At 32.9% G+C, this 25,149-nt stretch overlaps 1 protein-coding gene across 9 annotated transcripts in view; it reads right to left on the minus strand.

The window, feature by feature from the left end:
- Positions 1-25,149, minus strand: part of LOC118187421 (uncharacterized) — a 136,432-nt gene that overhangs the window by 42,726 nt on the left and 68,557 nt on the right. For 7 of the 9 annotated variants that reach the window (XM_085808627.1, XM_085808634.1, XM_085808630.1 and 4 more), the window contains one exon: positions 15,368-15,667. The exons of the other annotated variants lie outside the window; for them this stretch is intronic. The gene's annotated coding sequence lies outside the window, so the exon portion shown is untranslated. The remainder of the gene's footprint in view (positions 1-15,367; positions 15,668-25,149) is intronic. 9 annotated transcript variants of the gene reach the window in all.

Here is a 25,149-nt window from a genome sequence, read left to right on the forward strand (position 1 = left end):
CATAGCTTATCCACAGGTATTTGTAAGAGATTTCTAAATTACGTTTCCTTCTATTTAGAAAAAAGCTCCCATAAAATAAATATATAATTTAAATGCTATAATTCAGAAAATTGTTCCGTAAGATTACGAAGAATTCTCATGTCACTTGCTCAACTCTCAAATTTTAAGTGCGTAACGCATCCGAACTCGAGGGTCATCTGCTTTCATGGAGGTATATTTAAGCGAAACTACATTTACGCTACACATAGGAAAAATATGTAGACATTAATCCAAAGGATAATCTTCGTGATAAGAATAGAACATAGGGCCTAACCACCAGTATTTAGAGATTTTACCCATCGAGACTGAAAATTTAGACTAGACCAGCTAGACTGAAAAACAACGCAAAATGCTTTTGCACTACAATTGTACTTAATAGTTTACAACAACTTTGCATATTGCCTCAAAAAAATTACTTTAGAACCGTACATTCTGTTTTATATTATCTTATCTCGTTCTATCAGACGAGTTTTATGTTGAATAAAAATTCCAACTCCATAAACTAACAGCTGTTATTCAGAAGGGAGTTATAAGAAGCGCAAATAGGAACTCAGAATTCTTTTTCATCATATGCTGCCTGTAGAATACGCTCCAGATATCAATAGCATTAATAGAATAACAAAAGTTTTTGGATCGCATAGAAAAATGACAAATTTGTAAGGAATTAAAGGCACTTTTCCATTGTGACCTTACAGTGTAGTAATTAGCACAGATAGCTTCCAAAACTGGAAAGTTTGAAATTAGAATATTCAGTGAGCATTGAACTAAAATGCTATGCTTCTCTCTCTAAAAACATGCAAAAGTTTCTACGGTGACACTTGAACTAAAATGTAGTAAACGATAACTCGTCCCCATCTGAATTTGGTAACTGAGCCTCGTCCCCTCGCCTTAATCAATCTTTAGGTGAGGGCTTGTTTGATTACGGCAAAGCACTCGAGGGCTCTCTGCCTACTTTAAATGACGGAGGCAATGAATAGAAGGCAAGCCTTCCTTCTGTACCTTATGATACAACGGTTAACATACACAGCTCATAGATCTGGAAAATTTGTAGAGACTATATAGAGTTCTAGGGTATAGAAATTGAATCAAAATCTTTCAGATTATATTAGACTGACAAGTGAGCTTTCGCTCCTTCTGAAGTATTATGAAAATTATTAAAAAGGCTGTAAATAAACTTTGTATTTACCTCACATTAAAATTAAACAGAAGGTACCACTTGCGATTACAATCAAACCGTCACTTGCGAATATTTAAAAATAACAAAAGTTGAAGGTTCATATTAGAGTTAACGTACTCCAAGACTACATATAGTGGTCTCCTTAAGCTGACTGAATAGTTTAATGACACGTTTTTCGGTTAGCGAAATGGCTAAAGCCGGGATATTCACTGGCATGTATTCGATGTAAAGTAAATTGCAGGTAATGCTATCGAAAACTCTAACCCTCGACTTAAATACTCTGCCAGCTAATTTACATCCTAATGCGGACTACGGAAAAAAAGAAGTTACAGTAAAGGTTTAAATCATAATAATTGGTTAACGTGTAAGGATTTTAAGTTTTACTAACGTTTATTTGATTTTAAAACTTTGCTATCCTCTCTTATTTTGCATTACCGGCCAGAATAAGTGCGAGTAGGAATTGTTTATGCTAATGAGGTTGCAAACTGTATAGGTATTTAAGACTTGGCTTTTAGCCAAGAGGAGAGAGAGCCTTCTTGTTTCCCTGCCACGCGTGTGCTTTTCAGTCAGTTTATGTCTGCCTTTAAGGCAAGAACTTAGTTCCTGCTGATATACTAAGACGTACTGTAGTATTTGCATTTCGCTGACTACATACGTAGTGTCAAAAGGCCAATCTTTACGTTAATAGTCTCTGTAAAGCATTTAAGTTTAGTTCTTATTTAGTTAAGTTAGTTTATTTCTTATTTTTTACGTTTTAGACCAAAAGTGCTGGTCTCTGTATCTCGAAGTGCGGGAGCGGCGGTACGCTGTGAGAAATAAAGGGTAACGTTAACCCTTCTTATCTGTGTTGTATCTTCTACGCACACACGAACATAGTTTGAGTAAACTCCCTGTCCCTACTTGGGACTCCAGGTAATGTATCCCAAGGCAATTAGAAGGAAAAGCAGTCCTGACAAATTAACTCAAAGTATTTTACAAGTAATTAGGTTTATTTCGGGCCAGGAAATATGAAAAATCAGAAATTCCCTTGCCAAGTTTTTCGTAGCAAAATATATGAAAAATCAACAGTGAACTAATTTCCCGATTGCTAGCCGGACGTGCTTCCAATTACAGCACGAAAGCACGCGATAAGGTAAAAGAAAATTCACTGGAAATTTGTGGTTTCATTTCCAAAGACAGACGCTCCTGACTTTTCCTATGTTTTGTTCTTAACAGTCTCTACAAGCTACAACGCACTCTAAATTTACCGTGAATTATGCTCATGAGGAAAATGTGACTACCCAACTGATTCTAATTGATTCTCAACTGAATTTGATTGATTGATCTAATTGATCTCATTAGTCTATTTTATTTTATTTGATTGATCTGATTGATGTCAACTGTAAAAAAAAATGAAATAATCTGACAATTTAAAACAGCTGATTATTTTAATAATTGAATTAGAGAATAGGATAATATACATCCACAGAAAATGTTTTGAGATAAAGAAATTGTATTTTTAGGATTCCTGCAAAGTAAAAAAATACGTTCAGGTTAAATATGTGCCATAAGTTTATAATTAATTAAAATATAAAGTAGTAAAAGAATACGTTCAGATTAAATATGTGCCATAAGTTTATAATTAATTAAAATATAAAGTCATTACGTTTTTCTGAAGCAGAAGACGTGGACTCGAAACTGGACTTCTCGAATACGCGCAGAGTGTGCTACAATTACACCACGAAGGCATGCTGGAAGGAGGGAGAAAACATCTTATAAACTCTTTTTTGCAAAAGTCAGACTGCAGAAGTTACAACTGGTCTGCTCAGCAGCCTTACAATTGTAAAGTAAGCGAAATATTTTGTATGTAACTTATACCAATGTTTTGGGTATACTTATTTCATAAAATATTAAGAGACTTTTCAATTTTACTATTAATTAAATAAAAGACATATCAATATTCCAAAAAATTATGTTGATCTTCAAAGCCGAGACAAGGGTGAAGCAAGTGAGACACTTACATCATGTGGACTATTAGAAAGGAAGCTAAATTAGTTATGGGAATTTAGAAGTTTACTTAAAAAGAAACTATGATTGTTAACTTTCAACTTTGTAATACATCAAGAAATACCAAGAGTTCTGTGTTATAAACTATCCAACTGAACTAAGAGAAGAATTAATGACATCAATTTATTTTTTAAATGCTGAAGTTTCAAAGTACTATACATACTGTTTTCTAACATTAAAATTTATATTTAAACCTAATGTACTGAAGTTAATTTACACTAGTGTATTGCTGCATAAACTAAACTAGCCTAGAAAACAGCAGACTGTCGACGTCAGTGGTATTCTAACACTTTCCTTTTAATTTGAATTTAGAGCTCATGTTACTCTTACTTCGCCATAACAAGCCTTCCGAAGAGCATTCAGTATGGACGGCAACGCAACAGCCTATTGTCTGTTGCAACGTAGCAGACCTAACGCGTAAAGGCTCATTGAAATAGCATTTGGGAGACTAAACAAGGATGTTAACTTATTATAAATCTTTTGCTTCATTTTTGTGTAAAATCTGCCGATGTACGATATACATGGTTCGAGATTTTGTGTTTGTTGTGTCCATATTTAATTTGCGCCGGAATTGTAGAGTTGATTTCGTTTATCGTTATTTCTGAAGCAATTTCACATATTGCTGGGCAGATTAAAGGAATCGGCATATTAATCTGTCTTACTCTTCCTTTTCAAGACTGGAGTTTATCATATAAGGTTTATCATTTTTTAATTGTTCTATAGTTTATAATGGAAGCAATAAAATAAGTTGTTTAGTATCAAAGAAATATAAAAGGAGGTTTAAAAGTTTGATTTTTTTAAAAAAAGATAAATCACTTTTGCTAATTCTAACATAACATATATTGATACAAAATTTCATGTTTTAAAAAGATTAATTTCGTTCCCTTGATTCTAATGTAACCGATATCAAAATACGTTTTATAAAAATACTACGTTTCTCGCTGAAGAAATGTTGAAAAATACAGTCCCAGGAAGACTGAATTGTGAAAAAAGAGAAACAAATGAATGAGTTAATGCTGTTGATTTAAAGATTTAAAAAAAAATTAAAAATGATATTTAACATCAAAATTAATTACATCACTGCGAATAAAATTTAGTTTCGAGTATCAATCATAATGTGACATTAACACATTGAAGCCCTCTGGGATGATTAATGAGGCACGTTTTTAGAGTAAAACAGGAAACATCTCTATATATTAATTTTAAAATTGTACTTATATTGTAGGGATGTGATGAAAATGAAAACATATAAATATATTTTCTCACCAGTGGCCGAGCGGTAAAGTCGCAGAAAACTGGTAGTTCAGTCCGAGGTTCGATTGAACCTAGAATGCTTCTCAAGCTCAAATATGCTTTTCTTGAAATTAAAATTAGGTGTGCGAATAAATTAGGTGTGAAAATAAGGTGTGCGAATATTAAAGTCTGGTTCGCTAATTAACCAACTAGAGTAAACCACCCAAAGCTATCTTCCTAAGGAGAGATGTTTTCTTGAAAGTTATTCTAAGGAAACTATTTTTAGTATTTAGGTTGCGCATGAGAAATGTCTGAAAGGTATATACGCAGCCCATCCGTTCGCCAATAATCATACTAGAATGAGGTGCCAGAGTTTCTTACTCGACACTTGTGGACACGAAATACTATTAACGGAAAAACAGGAGCATAGAATTACTATATAGTAGCTGCTTAGAAATATTTTTTTGCAATCAGTAATATATTTTAAAATAAAAGTTGCAAGTTATACTTAGCATATAAGGAACTATTTGTTGATCTGTGTTGAAGGTGAGGAAAAATAAAATGAAGAGGTTATTAATTATACTTAACAGAATTCGAACCAGCAATGGAAACGTGACAGGTTAATTTTAGGAAAACCCAATGGTTTTAGCATGAAAAATTACGTACGCTTTGCATCAGTGCTACTATCTACATAGGATTAGTAGTTAAATTAAGAGCTGTTATGGATCTAAAGCTTTACTTAATTAATTCTGACAGAAATTTATAACAAACTTTTAATATCCGAACCACAGCTAATATGGGCACACCAGTATGGGAATTTTACTTGATAGAACAACATGCTTTAAACAATTTTCTACAGAGAGAAATATGAGCCTATACTGTTGCCTATTAGCTATCTATCATAAATCAAATGTGTTATTCCTATTTCTTATAACAGTGTTCTTGTTTTCGAAGTAAGTAGTACGGATATGCGACGGACATCAAAAACAGACGCTATTACAGAATTCTGTCGACGAATAAATAAAGCATACCGGTTTCTGAAAAAGTTGGCATCAAATGGTAATTCGTTGCAATGGGATGCAAACAATAGCATTTTGAAGCAAATCCATTTTAAAAAATTTATGTATGTTATCTGCATGCAAATTAATACTGCAAAAAACAAAATAAAGCCTTACAGTCAAAAACCATACTGTCTATAAAACCACACGTTTACAGCAATTACGTCTTTCTTTACAGGAGATGAAAGAAAATACTTTAGGAAACATTCCAGTGAAATATAATATTCTAGGGCTCTACTCTTATATGCGCCCTAAGATCACCAAATGTGGCGATATGTGTTCTGCGCTGGTTTTTGGCGCGGTTGCGTGTTGTATGGCAACCCTTTTGACGTTGAAAACTCTTTTGCTGGAGTGATTTAACTGTTCGTTGGTTCGTGTCGTGCGTGTTTTGAAATGGCCTATGTTGCAATGAGAGACGAGGTTGCAAGAGGGTCTGGGAGATTATTTTTAGTGACTGTGCATGATAGAAGTAAGGAAACGCTGATGCAGTGTATTAAAGAGTGGATTGAGCCTTGTACAACTATTTTTTCGGATGGCTGGAAATCTTTCAAGGATTTAGAAAAAGAAGGTTTTATAACACTTATTTGTGAACCATAGTATGAATTTTCTGGATAGTGTGGCTGGCTGTCATATAAATACGATAGTGATTATGTGGTGGCATGTTAAGGCGGTATGAAATTAGTATTTCTGCTGTTCGAAAAAGCATTCATTCATGGTAAGTGCATTTTATTTTATTCTTGTTCTTATTTTGTAGAATGTTATGTTCATTGTTTTTTTAGTACGAATTTCTGTCGTTATTGTTTTTTTTTTTTTTTGAATTGTTTGAAATTTATTTTAGTTATTTTTTTGATTAGTGCGTAGTGCCTAGATTGTGCAATCCGTAGATGTTTTTTAAAGTTGAAACAGAACGCTGTGTACATGGTATTCTTTGAAATTTATTGTTGTTATGTTAATTTATTAAAGCAAGGTGCGCGTAGTTCGTAGATTCGTTCGTTGCCTAGATTGTGCAATTCGTAGATTTTTTTTTTTTTTTTTTTTCAAGTTAAAACACTGTGTACATGGATTCTTGTCAAATTTTACGCTTTTGCTATCCACATTTTTTGTTTTTGTTTCAGATTTTTAGCTTAAATTGTGTGTTCAAAACGCTGTTTTTGCATGTGCGAAAACCGCGTTTTTGGAGACATTTTAGGCTTAAAGTTCGAAATGCAGACAAAAACTTTAGATAGTAATATGGCAGCGTGGAGTTTCTCGCCAAACGTGTTTGGCGAGAAATTTGTCGCCGTATTTGGCGACCTGAGGGCGCATATAAGAGTAGTTCCAACTGTAGCTTTGGAGATAAATATATCAATAAAATTTAAATAGAAACGAGAAGGAAAAGTTTATGAATCAGATTGTCAAAAATTCATTGATTTAAAAAAAAAAAATATTATTTCAAAAAATATTTGTTCAGAATAGGTATTAAAGAAATAGAGCAGGGGTTCTCAACCAAGAGGGAATTCCCCTTTTGTGGGATTTCATAGTTTCATAGTTTCAGTGGGAGGATGCGGTCAACCTTTTATTAAGCTGTGAAATACTTGCGCTTAGTTTATGGGTATAAAAAACTATTTTCATTCAAGTTCATAAACAAGTTATCAGTATTTTCTATACGTTTTTGCTGTTTAATTTACATAAAATAAAATAATTAATGTTAAAAATCTTACTTTAAAAATAATCTGAAGCTAAATAAATGCATGTATGTAATTTTCAAGTTCGGAAAAGGGCAGAGAGGGGGGAAATGATCTTCTAGCAATGGTGAAAGGGGTATATGGGGCAAAATAGGTTGAAAGCCACTGTATTAGATGTTTTAGTCTCGCTTAATTATTATTGTAAGAACTGTAGTTGTTATTTTTAATTAATATAAAAGTATACGTATGTAGTTAACTTCTGTTGTGTTGCTGTATAAAATATTGCTTTTGTGCCTCTTTTATTTATTTATTTATTTATTATTATTGTTATTGCCATCAAATGACCGGATACACTATATATAGGGGCTCGTATTTACCTCTTTGCCTCAGGTGAGAAATTATATAGGTACAGCTCTGATGATCTTAACAGCTACAAGTTGAAGCACGGCCAACATGTCTACATTCCGGAAGGTATATTTTTGATGTAGAGATCATGCCGAAGGGTTGTTTGGCGGTCTCCCACATCTCTCTCCTTACTATCAACCATTCGAGGAATTTCGGCTTGCTGCACATTTGTGAGTGCCCCTTGCCGCCATTATATACTTACAAACATATCCATGCCTTTTTCGGGATTAGGATCCGAGTCCATCGCTACGTCAGTCAGCGTCACTAATCAACTGACATCACCTTGCTTGGTATATAACCCCAGGTCAGGGGTCATTTCGGGCGGTGGTCCGTCACTAGCCACTATACCGTCTGAGCGTCTACTGATCTTTATAGTTCAAAGGTTCACTTCAAAAACGTTACCCAACGATAATGTCTGGATTCTACTCTGCTAATTTTATTCTCAACTGATCGCGAGCGAAAAAGATCTCTTTACCATTGCTCTGAATTCAACCTTAGTTTCCTTCCTTTTCGTGTAAGTTAGGGTTTCTTAACTAGGTGGGAATCTTCCCTTGGGAAAACTTCATACTTTCAGGAGGAATGAGGTAAACTTTTATTTAATAGTTAAGTATTTATTTTTAATTTACGAATTCAAAAAAACTACTTTTATTCAAAGTTTTGGTATTTATCAGCATTATCTATACCTTTTAGTTATTTAATTTATAAAAACATGTTAAAAATTAAGCTAAATCGATTATCTATATATATATATATATATATATATATATATATAAATTAATAAATTGGAACTCCAACATATCCAAAAAAGTAATTAACAATACTATAATTAATCAAATACAACGAATTAAAATTAGATGCACAGATACAATAGATTTACAACGCGAAATTTTGCTCCTTATTAAAATTCTCAAAAATAATCTAATACCCATTCAATTTATCAACCATTGCCTTAAAAGAGCAGGCGTTAAATACTCACTCTAAATCATTTAACTGATAGGGATATGATAATTTGTTCCTAAACCTGAGAAGGCGGTATAAGTTGGATGACTATCAGTTGAAGGATTTGTATATAGTGTAATTACTCAACTGTATATATTGTAAAAAGCTAATTGTCTTCAGATTTATGCTGTTACTATGCTGTTACTAAAAAAATAGGCCTATTTCATGACTTTAGTCTGTCTAATAGCTCTTGGACAGTGAAAATTCCTTTTTTCCTTTCTTAAATTCTTAATCATTGCGACATGACAATTAGCCAGAAATTAATTAATTTTCATTCACTAGTATTTTCAAAAAATCTTAACAGACAGTCTCACTCAAATAAGAACTCCACATAATACATCCCTCAAGAATTCCGAGTCTCACCCACTACCATAAATTACTTCACCCAAGTTTTGCCGACTGATATTATTCAAAGCCCCCACTGCCGCTAAGGGTTTTCGGACACCCTACATTTATGAGTCAGACACGAAGAGAACACTTTGCCAACTCCCCCACTAGAAAGAATGTAAGTTACTTAATACCTTTTCTGGCCTTTATATCTTCATGTACATTCACTGTTCTTATTATATATTATTTTTTATATTAATTTTTATATTATTTTTATATTGTCTTTAATTTGTTTTTACAAAGTTTGCATTATTTATCTTATTTTGTGGTCTTCTATGTTTATTTCAACTTTACTTTGAATTCGGTTTCATAATGACAATTTCCAATGTTTAATTTTTACAAATAATATAGAACTCAAATGCATAAACATGAAGGTGTCGGAGACGGTTACTCGGGTTATTTCGGATTTCTCTACAGAAATTGCTTTTTACTCCAAATTGAATTGACTAAAATGCTTCATAAGAATAAGTTCTTTGAGTATCAGCATTGGTTCATAATCCCTTCTATTCGCGGAAATATTTGGCCTGACTAGAATTGCCGGTTTGGCTTTAACTTATAACTCGAGTAAAGACGAAACACCTTCGTATTTACGTATTTTTATCAATTATTGTTCATTGAACGGGAGTTGGTTTGTTAGCCTTGAAAAGTCAACTAATTTCCGATCAATGACAATGATTACATGTTTTTAATTTTTCCTTTTACAATTGAAATTTTATTCTTCATGATGATTTAACTCCCCCGTTAAAACATTATTAACATTTTGCTTTCAAATTACTTCAAAACATCTTTCAAAATATAACTTAGTAGTATGGATTCACTCTTTTAAAATAATTCTACTTTAATTAAACTTAGGAGATAATATAATCAATTAATCAATATTGTTTAGGAAATAAATTATTATATATATATATATATATATATGTGTATTTTTCAAGTTTGGAAAAGGAGGAGGGGGAATGATCATCTAGCAACTGTGAAAACGTAAAAAGGGTGCATAGGCCAAAAACTTTTAAGAACCACTGATACTAATGCTATAAGAATTAGATTCATGGTTCTTCGATTCCCTTCTTATCACCCAGTCATGTGATTTGCACTCTTTACAACCCTAAACGTGCATTTGACCTTTCCTAAAAACCAAATAGTTAATTTTTCACAGTAGTTAGACTTTTATAAAAGCATTGTGAAGTTCATTTAAGTTTCATGAATATGGCTTTCTTAAATTACACCTCATATAATTTGACTTTCCAGCAAGAAACGGTTGCGAACGATTGCACTAGGTCAGAGATGTTTTAATTTCAAACATGCTGAAATTAAAGAAAAATTATTTTACAGCTGCAAAATTCTGGGGAAAAAGTATCAATTGTTAAAATTTTTTAGACGACCTCTTCATGGCATCTCTCGAAGAAGCATTAAGCGCAGTTAAAGTGATATAAAATGAAACTAAAACCGAAACAGATACACAATATTGTCTTACTAGCATAATAAGATAAACAACATAAAAAAATTGTTATGTTACTCAGATCATTGACTTATTGATCTTACAAGATATTTTCTCCGTCCTTAATGCATGCCTTTGTGGTGTAATCGGAAGCATTCTCGACGTGTATTCGAGGGGTTCGGGTCCCGCCGAGGGCAATGCACATTTTTCACGTTTCCAGTATCAAAAAATCCTAATGTCTCTAGACTTCTTTTATTTATAAAAGGGTGTGTGGATACATACATTGAATAATAATAATAGTTATTATTATTCAGTATATGTATTAAGGATTATTTTCAGACCGCACTCAGCTTGGAATAAGTTTAATGAATTTTTGCTGGTCAATTCCGAATAAAATTATCAAGGATGAATTTGAAATGGCTGAATCGAACTAAGGTTCTATTTATATTAATTTTACCAAATTAAGATTTTCTTTACCTTTATTTTACTGAATAGTGCTTCTAATCGTAAAGAAATTCAAAATTGAATAGGAATATTTCTGCATTATGTTCAGGTCAAAGACTTGTAATTTTAATGAATTCGGTTTTATACACCTTAAATTTGTTAAACAAATTCGGAAAATAAAAATATATGCAAAATGCAAATATATGCAAAAGTTTCTCAAATGCACGTTATTTCTGCATTATTATTAACATTTAGTTAGTTATTATTAACATTAAAATCTTTATTATTAACATTTAGTAAACATTAGTAATTAAAGGTAACGGAACGATCCTTAAACAACACAAAAAAAAAAAAAAAAAAAAAACCTGAGGAATCACGAGAGATTTTCCCTCCTCATTTTAAGCAACACAAGCAGCTATCCCCGCTTTGTTTCCTAAGTTTTCAACATGAGAAAGAATGTTGCAATTTCCTTCCGGGGGAAAAAAAATTGGCAGCATAAAATAAGGGCGCTATGCTAGGTACACGTGTCAAGTAATGATGTCCCTCGAGACATTCATCCCAACCGAAACGCAACAAGCAATCCCTCTCCCCCTTTCGGGTGGAGGATTCAGAGCCAATTTTTAAGGTAACAGGGAGGAAACCATGGGGAGCGTCAAGCTCAATGAATCGCGAGGAATGACTTGCCCATTTTGCTCAAGGGAGCTTCCAAATTCTATTAAGGATTATTTTATTAGAGAAAATAATCTGAAAACAATAACTCAGGAAAGGTAACAGAGGAACGCTGCTTGTCGGAACTGAAATAGATACTCTAAATTTTGCGCATATTTTTATATAATTTTACACTGCATAATAGGTTAATAAAGATTTTCGGTCAACTACTAAAATATTTGAGTGCGTATGATGGAGAACTCTAAAGTGGTATTCAATATATCAAACGAAAGCCGAAAATGAGAGAAATACATCATTTTTTCGGTTTCACATAAAAGTGAAAAGCGAATCTCGAATGATTGAAATAAGATTACTTTTTGTTAAAGCAAGAAACTAACATTTTTTTTTTTTTTCTTATTTAATGCACTCGTTAATTTAATCTTGTTATCTGTAAATTACACATAGATTTATTAATAAAACTAATAAAAGAATAAATTTTATTTTATATAAATTGAATGTTTAGTTTTAAATTACTCAACGTAGAAATTTTCTAGAATTCCTTATAAGAAATAATTTTGCTTCCCACCTCTGCATGGATTCAAGTTCTATCCAAAAGTTACCTAGCGCTCATAGCTAGTAAGAAGTTAGACGTAAGAAAGATGTTTTCACTCAAAGTGTGAAACAGAAAAAGAAAATATTATTACGTAGTTATTTAATTCATAGTAAAATTCTAACGCAAGTTTGGGATTTTTAGTCTGACTTTTCATGCTCGACTTGAATTCCATCCTGCTACATTCGGAAATTGATTTTCGTGGTTTATTTTATTACACGGTCTGTAGGGAGACCATTAGATATTTTACTTCGAAGCAGGAGACATGAAAAACTTTCATTGCCCTCACCAGGACTCGAACTCTAGTCCTTCCTATTGCTAGCCGGATGGGCTTTCCAAATACAGGACGAAGGCACGTGAAAAGAAGGGAGATAATCCCTTTACATGTTCACCCTCCAGCTGCCTCTTCACAATTTAAACGAAGAAAGTGAAGACATTTTCATGTAAATTCAGAAAATATCATCTTCTTACCCTTCTTCCAGTAGCTGTCAAGAAACAAATTATGTTATCATTTTTAAGAGTTTTACTCAAAGTAGCAGATGGCAAATTAGGATTAGAAACTGTATCCTTATTTACTTCTACTAGAGAATCTTTTTACTTGCAAATTTATACTTCTTGACATCAAAACTCATGAATAAATGCTTGGCATAACTGGAAAGCTGTGGTGGTTGGCGGACAAATGGCTCTTCTCTTTCACCAAGCATCTCTATTTACTCTCAGAATGTATAGTTAGGTGTTAAAAGCTACAGCACGAAGACTAAATGGCTTAAAGTTTATAATGCGTGACCTTATGACATATTCATAACTGGACTTTCGAGACCTTTTTTTCCTGTTGAAATTGTCCCTGTATGTTGCTATGCAACGCGACTAAGGACTCAGGTGCTTTTACTTCCGACATTATATTTCTGGTATAGTCATTTGTAATCTCATGGTAAGAGGCCATCTAACTTGACCTCAATACGTGGTTCACTTTAGCTGTTTTATTGAAGTAATCGGAATCGTGTGTACAATCTTTTGCGTTCTCAAAATTTAGTTACTTAACAAAATACTAATGGAAAGAATGCGAAAATTAAGAAAAACCTTTTAATCAATAAAAGTGCATTTTTTATACATAACTTTTTACTATTTCGCAGGAATACAGTGTATTTCTTCAACGTCCTTTATATCGATGCTAGAAAACTGCATACTACATTAAACACTGAGCTCACAATTAATTCTTCATAAATGGCTCACATATATATATCGTGGTGGTTAAATTTCAATTATTTTGTGTGCTCGCCTACATACCGAGAATAATAGAGTTTTAAGTCTTTTTATCGAGAAATATATTTCAGCCTCAGAATTCACTGTACGCTAAAAATCTATTCTTGTTGAAAACGCTAAATCTAAATTTGAATATTTCAAGTGTCAAAATAAAAATATATACTTTGTATCTAATGTTTAAAAGTTCAGTAAATTTGTTTCTCAGTCTCATTTCTAGAAAGGCTGGTAGTTCGGTCCGAGGTTCGAATCCCGCGGACGGGCTGGCTGCATGGGTGTTTTCGTGGTTTTCCCCATGTGTAACGTGTATACGAGCCAGTTTCCCTGAGAAAGTCCTCCACGAAGGCATCCCTCCCTATAGGCAGATAGCCCTAGTGTGCTTTGCCATAATTAAATACACACACATTTCTAGAAAGGCCATTTCGATAGTAAATAAACATAGAAGAATATATAACATTTAAGTGATCTTTCGACTTTATGATCGAGATGTCTGATATGAGCAAGGAAGAATAAAATGTTGCGGATATTAATAAGCAAAGCATTAAAATGGTATCAGGGTAAAGGAACAATCAAACGTTCTGAAACTGCAGAATGCTACAAATTTAATGACGAAAAGTAGAAGTTTAAATTTCTTAGTGAAAAGACATATATAAAAATCAGGGGGGGGGAATGAATCACAGCGGTTAGGACACACGTTTTTCCTCTCCTTAGCGAAATCTGGATTTTTCTTTCGTCTTTGATACAGTCAGAATACATCTCACTTTTTCTGTTTTAATTGCACATTTGTAACAGACGTGCATTTTAATGAAGATATTCGGCAAATCTTTTTGGTGTGAATATTATTTATGAAATCACAAAACTGTCCCGTATTTGCTACCACACGCATAATAAAAATATTTAAGGTAAGGAAATTAACATCGGTTATTACATCAACTTAATAGCAAGAGAAATGAAAATACATAATTTTCAAATTGCACAAATTTACGTAAGGATAAAAATCACAAGTATTCCTAATGTATTTTGTGGTTAGTACAGATATGTACATACCTATAAAAATGTAACTTTTTCCCAATATTAGTACTGCTTTTTATCAGTGTTGAAAGTAAAATATAAAAAAATACTTTAATGTACTTCCACAAAACCTTCACAGGAAAAACAGAATGATTTATTATTTTGCTCGACATTTCTTCACTACGAAAAACATGCACATCACGTATTTACGAAAATATCAATGAATTGTTTTTGAATGTAAAAAGGTTTCATTTAGCCCAAAAAGAAAACATTTATTATCATTATAAAAGGATTCAGGAAGGGACATCGATAACTTCCGAAAGTGAAAAGCTTAATTTAAAAAATATCTAGAAAGCCTTAGAGCGGCATACATTTTATGAGATATCCTTAAAATGTAAATTGAGAGCTTTTTAAATAAATTAAAGAATTAAAAAAGAAAGCTATCCTAATTCTTACCTTTAAATAGCTTATTTATATGATAGATGTACTACACATGCGTAAATATAATTGTGTCTTCCTTTTTTATACAAACTTACATAATAAGATACTTACATATTGCACTTCCAGAGACATGTTTATATATATATGAAGTCCACATGAACAAATATAATCTAAAATTGCATAATAGCAATACAGTCCATCCACGCAATCAAAGATATTTATGTATTTGTATGTAATAAATATAATTGCTGTATATTTTCATCAGTAGAGTCGTAGAAATGGTGTTTCCTCATAAGAGAGGGCCCATTCTGTATTCGTATCTATCACATGACATCCCCTCCCCCCCTAAAAATTAGCGCAGAAAATAGCTTTTCACAACCATTTATTACCCCCAAGACATGACTTACCTTAATACTTATAAGGTGCTTTCTGGTTAGCTGCTGCTTAGAGTTAAAAACAAAAATAAACAAGATAAAGGTCTTGGGAAGCTATGCAAAGTACACATACCTTAATCCTCTATTTTGTGCATGAAGAATTGCTCTGAAGTCTTGCATCACCAGAACCTGTTCGCTTAGAGGAGGAATGGATTCTAGTATCTACCGTCGTGATGCGGATGCAGAGGACATCTGCTTGTCTGACTACTTGAGTTACAAATCGTAGCTGAGAAACGAAAGGCATGATGAAAGACAAGGGCGCCATCTGTTGGAGTGCTTAAGCCATTAATAGAAGTGAAGGGTTGCAAGGTATTCGACTAGTTACTGTTCAAACAAACATTCCTCAGAATTACAATGAAGCAGCTCACTATGGCTGAAAAATTAATATAAATTAAGTAAAATAAAAATACAATCAATACGCTGAACTCTGACGGGAAAAATTGCATTTTGGTCGTAGAGTAGTTAAAAAACCAGTATTACTAATTTTATTTAATTTTTATTTATTTAATTATTTCCAGTTTTAAATCGATATCATAAAATGCACTGAAGCAGAATTTTTGCATACGCATTTGACATGATCTTATTATGAAATCAGAAATTGTATAAAAGTATCCTATAAGGTCCTTCTGATGCGAGTAGACGCACATGCAATAAGAAATATAGTGGGCAAGAATCTGTAGACCTCAATGTGTTTTAAATGGGTGGTATATTCCATGATTTTCTGTATAGATAATATAAATGTATTTCATTTTCTCTCAGAAAATTTTCCATGAACACACCAAGGCAAGTATAACCCAGCTTTACTGTAATCATTTATCAACCAAGCGTTAGGTACGAATTATTTTAGCTATTTGCAGCTCCCTTCTCCCTTGTGCTTTTGTGTATTTAGGTAAAAGCTCAGACAGATACAAAGAGAGTTGCAATTATTTTACGATTATGACTTTGTTGATATAAAGCTTCTTTTATTTGTTCATTTGAATACGACAAAGCTCACAAGTACTATCTGCTTACAAAAAAAAAAAAAAAAATGTGTTCATGGAGGACTTTCAAAGGGAAACTGACTTGTAATTATGTTTCGCAGGGAAAACCAGCCAGGCGTTGATTGGGAATCGAACAAGAATCAAAATAGCAGCAGCCAGCCATCTTAACCTTTAAAGTCTCTGCTAGGGCTTTAAGGTACCATTTTTAAAAATCAATTGTATCGACTTTTCGATGTTAAATTACTAATTGCTTGTAAAGTATGACTTTTAATAACTGATAATTACCACCATATAGGCATATTTTGTTGTAAAAATTTTCTGTAATTTTATATAAATATACAGATGAGTATATGATTTTAGTTGAATAATTTCTAGATAATTTTCTGATTTTTCAATTATTTATTATATTTCTTACGTAAGAGAAATAAGTTTGAAATTAATGCAGCGTAAATCGATATGCCGGAATTACAATTACTGTGAAATTATATTTCGTGAATAAAAGTTTCCGGAAAGCATTTTCTAATTCCTATTTATGCAAGGAACTGCTTTACTTTAATATTTTTTTAAAAACAAAATTGAACATTTTGTGAAACTGTTTTTCGTCAGTGACTTTTGTCTTACTGAATAAGTAAGTAATTTAATAACACTTATTTAAAACAGGTGGTTTTAGGCTATCATACTGGAGTTTGCCTATATGAACGCATTTAGTTTCCTACCTTCTTATATTATTTATACTTTTTGCACGGGTATTAATTAGAACTGAGATAGCGCACTCATATTTAAATTTATTACTTGTTTGCTCTTTACGTGTCTCAAACTGGATTTTTGACAAAATTCAGTCTCACAATACTTACTTTTCCTATAATGTCTGTAATATAAGAATATTATTTCTGCCATAAAGGGTGATGCCTTTCTGTTATAAAAGAGTTAAACATAATAACAGTCGAATAATAAGAGAAATAAGAGCAAAATAAGCGAAAAAAAGGCGGATAAAAAAATAAAGAAAAAAATCAAACCAGTGTTAAGCTATTAATTGGATATATATATATATTAATTAATCGCAACAAATTGCCTAATACTTACGCAAAAGCTGCAAAGTAATAAAATAATAATTTATATTCTAAAATATCATTTAGTATATTATTTCCTTTGACAAAAGAAGTTAGAATTCTATTGAAATTAAGTAACTCACTAATGAATTACTTAATTTCAATCGAATTCTAACTACTTTTTCAAAGGAGATAATATACTAAATAATCTATCAGAATATAAACCTAACTATTATATAAAACCTAGACTATTGTGCACATTTCGCGCTTAAATTCAGATAAAGCGAGCACAATAAAAATATTATCTGTAAAAAGACTTCTCACTAAAATGAGCAATATAAAGTGTGACCGTTTTTCTTTGATTACGGCATCGCACATAATGGTATTCGTCAAAAGGAGGGATGCTTTGTGGAGGACTTTCAAGGTAATTTGACCCGTATTCACGTTACACATGAGAAAACGCACATGCAACCAGCGTGTTCACCACAATTCCAAGCTCCAAACCAAAACTCTCAGTATTCAGTAACATTTATTGCTCAGCTGTTGATGGGCACTTGGGACTGTTTACCAATAGCTTTTGATATGTCATAATCCGAATTTGTTTCAGAGTTGAAGCTTCACATAAATACAAAGTTTCCATCTTTAACAGTACGGTAGCTACAGTTGGCCTGCATACAAGGAAGCTTCTTTCATGCATTTTGATAACCGACCCTCATCGTCAAGAAAGACTACATTAATGTAACGGACATGCTCACTGGAGTCTTCAACATTGGTTTAAATAGATGCTCTTAAACAAATCCTGATTTATCACTGAGAGTGTGATTCTGAACACCAACTATTGTAGAAAGGGAAGAGAACAAGTGACCAACAACATCATATCTAGGAAGCTGATCATTATGATTGAAGACTCACTGTAAAGACGGAAACGGAAAACATCATTTCGTACCTTTCACATAAACCATTACATTTCAGTGGCATTGTGCCGAAATTCTCCTGGCCCATGCCGTAGTTTTGATGGTGCACTACGACTGGACTTTTTGTTCATGGACGACAGAACATGCCCTTACAAAAGAGATGAAATGAACAAAATACTGAAGAGGCAAGATATTGAACACACGAAATCGTTTATAGAGTCATTAGGTTTTTTTGAAGCATAAGAGGTAAAACATGTGCAATGCCGTCGCCGGGACTCCAACCCTAGAACTTTCGAATACTCGTCAAGTAAGTTTTCAATTACACCATGAAGGCAAGCGCAAAGGAGAGAGAAAATACCTTATATACCCCCCCTTTTAAAGGACGACTGGGGATTAGAGGACTCAGTTGTCGAATCCTTGTGATGACGAATTATAGTCCACCACCTTTTAGTTCGGCGCCACTTGTAGAGTCACTAGTTTTTTTAAGCAGGAGACGTGAAAAATTTGCAGTATCCTCACCAGATCTCGAACCCCGAACCTCTCAAATACACGTCGAGTATGCTTCCTTCGCTGGTGTATTAATTTAAACTGATGCAAGCACCTAGGTTATGAAAGCCTCATCATGGGTAGAACACGTTGATGAAAAACATATCGTTCCTTGATAGCATATATAAATTCCGAGGTGGGAATGTACCAGTTTATCAAAGTTCATAAGGTGGTGAGAAAGAGTTCGTAATGATGTGAGATGCAATTCGAAGGTAGCGCTGAATGTGGTAGTAGATTCATCGTGGCTGGAAAAAAAGCAGTTATAGCGTATGCTTCCAATTACACCAGGAAGGCATGCGGAAAAAGGAGGAAGAAAATACCTTATACGTCTGCTTATTCTCCGGTCTTAAATCCCATCCAGAATTTCTGAGATACTTTCAGTAGAAGAAAACTCTTCCTCCCCGAAAAGGAATTTAAAACTGCCTTGAAAAACGAATACCGATATTCCTCAAAATCTTCTCTAGAGATTAACAGGCATCATGGCAATCATGGCAGATGTGAAATATGCGTTAGTGTTCAAGGAGATCATCCTACCGTTCTACTGAAGAACTCGCACATATCATAGTTCCGGGCCGCGTGAAGGAGTATTTTCTATGAAGGTTTGAAATTGCTCTAATTTTTCTCTTTCTCTTAGTTTACTTTTTCATATAATGAAATCTGTACCATTTTGTATTACATAGAAGGCACAATATATGTACTAAATGTATGCTCAATTTCATTTCTTCAGTCAATTCATGTCATTAATGATTCCAACAAAATGCTCCTGTTCTTTTACAAATGGCAAGATTAAATATATTAAAATGGCCATCTTCTAATCCATAGAAGCAAAATCCTGCTGCTATGGACTATAAGATGGCTATTTTAATTAACTGAATTAATTTATTAATAAATTTTAATAATTGTATAAATTGCACTCACCAGCGGCCCGATGAATTACACCACAAAGCATTGGCGGTTCGAACTGGAATTGGGATCAAATCACGGCGCAAAGATTAGCTGCATATTATTTTCGGTTTATTTTTCAGGTTGATAGGCGCTGTGTTCTATTTTTAATCAATTAATCTAATCTAACTTTCTCGTATAAAACACTACTTTAATTTGCATGAAAGTTGAGTGCTTTTTCAATCTTACAGAATTCTCTCTCAATACTGTTTTCGTCACCATTTCAGTTAAGCGAAGTTTTATTGTATAAATCAAAAAGCAATGTAAGTAAAATCAAATAATATTGTAAGCATAAAACAGCAAGTACATTAGAAATATAAATTGTCCACGTATTCAACTCTAGTACAGAATTTTCAAAGTCTAAACACCGAATTTTACCTAGAAGAGAGACAATAATTTTATAACTGAAGGACTCGGCTGTCTTGGCTACAAACTGAAACAGAAAGCAGGATAGCGGCAAGATCACTTCTAGAATTTTTATTGCAGGAATATTCGCTATTATGTGAGAAAACCAAAAGCTTTCTCAGGGGAAAAAGGTTAAAAACAAATCTTTTGAATTATTTTAAAGCTACTGTTTTCTGCTGCAAATAAACTAAAATCTAAATGCGATAATCAGATTGCAGCTTTTTAAATTTTTATGGTTCTTATATTTTTAATTTTTTAACAATTTTAAAAATTCTTGAAATTTGTAAAATCCTTTTCTCGAGGCTTTAGACTGTAATCTAAAATTCTCAGATTGTATTTGATTTTGTTCTTTTCCTATTCTTTCCTACTTAAGAAATTTTTCATTTGTATCTTTGAGTAGCTACTTCTATGTATCTCTTATATTAAAGGCGACTCAGTGTGTAAAGAATACTTACACCGAATGGTGAAAGAACGCTCTGCTTTTTCTTTGGAAATGCAGTGTACCATTACAACTTCCAAAGTTAATTTTTTCATTTACTATTATTTATTTCAAATGCACAATTTCTATTTTAACAATGACTTGAACAAGAGACCTTTGAACTGATAGGCCATTGGGGCATATACAACTAAGCTACAGAAAGTACCATTTTTCTCATTTATACTTGTAATAGGATGATTATATTCGAAACAAGAGTGCGATGCAATTTACTATTCTTATAGCATTTTTAAAGTTTGGTATTTGGATGGAATTCATCATAAACTGAAAGATAAATATTAAGAATATTCAGATTTATGCAACACTTCGGAACGCACCTAACGCGGAAGCCCAAATTAATCCTTAAAATACTTAGAAAAATTTAATACTTAAAATATCCAACTATATAAGGTTATTATTTCAATTAAGTAGTTATTATGATTTCGATCCTTGCTATAACTTCTCCTTTCCGTATTCCTCATCAGAATGCAAATTAGTTGGCCAGTATTTGAACAGAGGTTTTGAGATTTTAAGACAGAGCGTGATTCTGGCTTCGCATGCATGTTCCGTGTTAGTTTCTTGCAGATCTGGTAGTTGTAATTATTCTTCTTTGCGTTCTATTGTTGCCGACACTCTAGTTTTGACACTCCGGTAGAGTTACTGAGCCACCTTATAGTAATATTTAATTGTGTAGTCTCTGACTACTATTCCACGTTTGATTTAAATTTTACTGTTCTGTTTATTTGCATCACCATGCGCTGTGGCTGTTATTGTTGCAAAAGAGAGTGGGTTTATGTTATAAATTCTGTTTAAATAAAAATGCTATTTAAACGTTTTCACAATTTTGTAGTTACATTAGACATAGCAACATTAGACAGACATACATTAAACATTGCTTTACATCTGTTAAGGTTTAGACTAATTAACATTTACAAATCAAGTAAAACCCTACAATTATCTTTGCAAAAAATTAATTGCATGTATTCTTTATCCAATTCCCACATTTCAAATTAATTTTCAGCCACTAAAGTGGTAGATTCTGTGATTGATGAGAATGAAGAATATCATTATGTGTTTGCTGTAAATCATACATTCATGTCTCGCTTCAAATAAACAAGAAGTGTTATCAATTATTTTATGTCGCTGTAGGGATAAACTTCTCCCTTAGTTGCATGCCAAAATTATCAAAGGGATTTTAATAAATTTGAGACACTTTGTGCATACAGCCTTTGAAGCGAAAGAAAAGCAATCATTGCAGTCTGTCAATCATATCGACTGAACTTAAATTTTCAAAAATAAAGGGATTTCTCCGCACAAAGAACTCAGATAACTCAGATATGACCATACCAAAAACGCCAGCATATAACCCAATTCGGTTTTAATATACTACGTATGTGGAAAAGGGAGTCTTTTTAGTACATCTGCCTGTCTAAAAAATTATTTAAAAAAAGTTTTCTGAAATATGCATCCTGTGACAGGAATGCACTATGTAATATTACAAAATTTTTTAATTTATTTTATTACACACAGCTTTCTATGCAGCCATCAAGACTAAAATTTGTGAACCAAGCTAATAAGGCTCAGTAAAAAAATATTCTTTATCTAATTTTCAAATCAGATTAGCCCTAGAAAAGCAGGCTGTTAAACATGTCAAATAAATAAATTAATAATAAGTAACTTCAGTGCAAAAAAGGAAATAATTCTGTAAATTGCTAATGTCAGATGAGCGCTTCCATATAAACTCAAGAAATTAAATTACTGTATTCGATTATTTTTCTTATTCTTTCTTTATTTATTTGAGGGAAAATGAATTCTGGATTACTGGATTATTTGGGTTATAGCAAATCACACGAGGGGTTATATATGCTTAGCGGAAGGAAAATCTTAGTTGGGGTCATTTTAAAAGCAGAGACGACACACAAGGGAAAAACTACAAAAACTCCCATAGTGTCAGCCCGATTGCTGGGATTTGAACTCGAGTAATTTCACTGCTCGGTTGCTGATGGGCTTGTAGCAGTGAAGGAAAGAAAAAATATACAGACATACAAAGCTTTAAAAACTTACACAGCATTCTAATGCTTTAAACATATGATAAGGCAAGCTTAACAATATCAAATACGAACAATCGTAGATCGATGTAAGTTTTATAGAAATGGGGGTGGGAATCTCTATGCACTTCGAGAGAGTGAGACACAGAACTCTTTACATTAAGAAACAAAAATATTATGTTCTACTACATATCTCTGTTTCACTAGGAAAATACTTTTGCCTCTTGTGAAGAAATTAACTCCTGCTGATCTTCTTAGATATGCATAGAGTGCTTTTTAAAGCCTATATCAACTCTTAAGCCTTTTCTTAATTTGTAAAATTTGTAGCTACCCTAGACCCTACGAAAGTATATCGTATTTTACGAAGTATTTATTTATCACCTTTTGTCTACAGCACTTTTATGAGCACTGAAAAAGAGATTTGTTTAAAAATTTAATTTAATACTTTACATGTTTGTTCGCTTATATTCACGTACTATAGAGCAGTGGTAGTCAAACTATGGGTTGCAAAAATTTATAATATGTTCGCAAGGTGGATAAAAATCTTAAAAATTCTGAATTGATGGCATATAACTAAAGGCTGACATTCTGATTGAGGTTGCGAAATTGTTTTCTTTTGGGGGGGGGTTCGCTGCCATAAAAATACAGCTATAGAGTATTTAGATATTTTGAAGCATACATTTTTGAAAAATAGCCCTCATCGGCCCCTGTAATTGCATCTGAGCCTTCCAGTTATTACTTAGCTATGCTGACCACTATACCATTAGAGTACATAGTACGAATGAATTTAATTTCTTATATTTCTCGATGTAAAGAGCGATGGGGAAAGATTCAGAACTTAAGAATATAAAACTTAATTTTTGTCCCAGAAAAACAAGTTTTAGAACTAAATAGAAATTCATGTATCAATGATTACTTTACAAAAAGGAGAAAATTATCCTCTTGAGAGTAAAAACTCATCTAGAACAAAAAGCGAAGAAAGATAAATATAAATTTGATTTCATTCGCTGAGGATAATATAAAAAAAAAAAAGAAAAGAAGGGGAAAAAAATCTTAAAAAAAAAAAAAAAAAAAACTTCCTATCTTCATTTCTAAAACATCGTGACTTAGAACATGCTTATCTTCCTAGGTCACATATCCGAATCATGTCAAATCATGAAGTACTCACCTGATGTTTACAGTCACGATTTCCCATCTCGTGCTGTTACTTTACTCACAAACAGAAAGTCGACGCTGTTTTTCAAATGTTATCCCACACCATCCCACACTATACATTCGGCAATACGCCACACATTTCAGAGGCATTTTTATTAGAAATAATCACCTCAATTGACATTAAGTTATAAATGATGGCACAGCAATGCCTCTAATGATCATCCGTTGTCTCCTGACATTTATTTCCAAAACTGCAGTAAAGGAAGGTATATTAACTATCATTATTTTTAACCCGTTTTAAAGAGTTATGCTAAAACAGAAATACGTATTGCAAAATACAGTGGCAGAAATATAAAGCTTAAAACAGCTTGTTAATAATATAAAATTCTGTTTCATTTAGAGGGTATGTAAGAAGATAATTTTGGAGCTAGCTCCGAACTAAAATCTAATGAGTTTTGGAAGGACTCGTAAGCTTGCATCAAAGACACGTACGTCCGTAAGTCTTAAAAAAAAATTGCCTTTAAATGCGGAAGCTCTTAATGTTCTATAAATCTTCTCTGGGTTTTTAAAGCCCCATGGCAAACTTTAAGAGTTACATATTCTATTTCTTTCTTCATTAAATTGATAAAAATTATAACAGTTACTTTTTAAAACTCTGTAACTCTAATTCTCTTTCCTGAAAAGCGTTAGGAGTCTGGCAGCAAAACCTCCTTGAACCCTTTCAGTGCCTGCGCCAAGTCGAACACTGGATCTCTAACTAATTGGCTCTCTGCTTTAACCATTGTATTGTTATAGCATATTACAGAAATGCCTCTAATCAGTTTATTTTCTTGAATTCGAAGAGCATTGAGCAGATCAGTAACTGGAGATGAAAAACTGGGAGTAAGATTCGGTTAGGTTATTTAGTACAGAAAAGCACTTAAGAGTTATTCGCCTTAATAGGTATGCTTTCGTGAAGAACTTTCAAAGAAAGTCCATTGCATAAGAAAAAAAAAAAAAAAAACCACGAAACCCCACCGAGAAACTGTTCAGTGCCTGCGAACCCAAATCCGTCCGAACTACCAGTATCAGTTCCCTATCTATTCGATTACCAGCATGCCCATCTCTAGTAAGACTGAAATTTAGTGTTCTATACACACTTCTGCGTTTTAAACGCTCGCGGAAAAGTCTTGTCATGTAGGTGAACATTCGGTGCATGATTTTAGCCATGAAAAGATGCTGGCATACTCTCTACAGAAGAAATATATGACATTACTTCATCCAGAATAACGTAGTTTATATTAAAGAGAAAGAGGAGTTAAAGCAGCTTCCCACTATTCTACATGATGTCGCAATGAAGAA

This window comes from Stegodyphus dumicola, chromosome X1 (assembly GCF_044657685.1).
Source record: "Stegodyphus dumicola isolate Sdum_Otavi_A_Nest chromosome X1, ASM4465768v1".
Taxonomy (NCBI): domain Eukaryota; kingdom Metazoa; phylum Arthropoda; class Arachnida; order Araneae; family Eresidae; genus Stegodyphus; species Stegodyphus dumicola.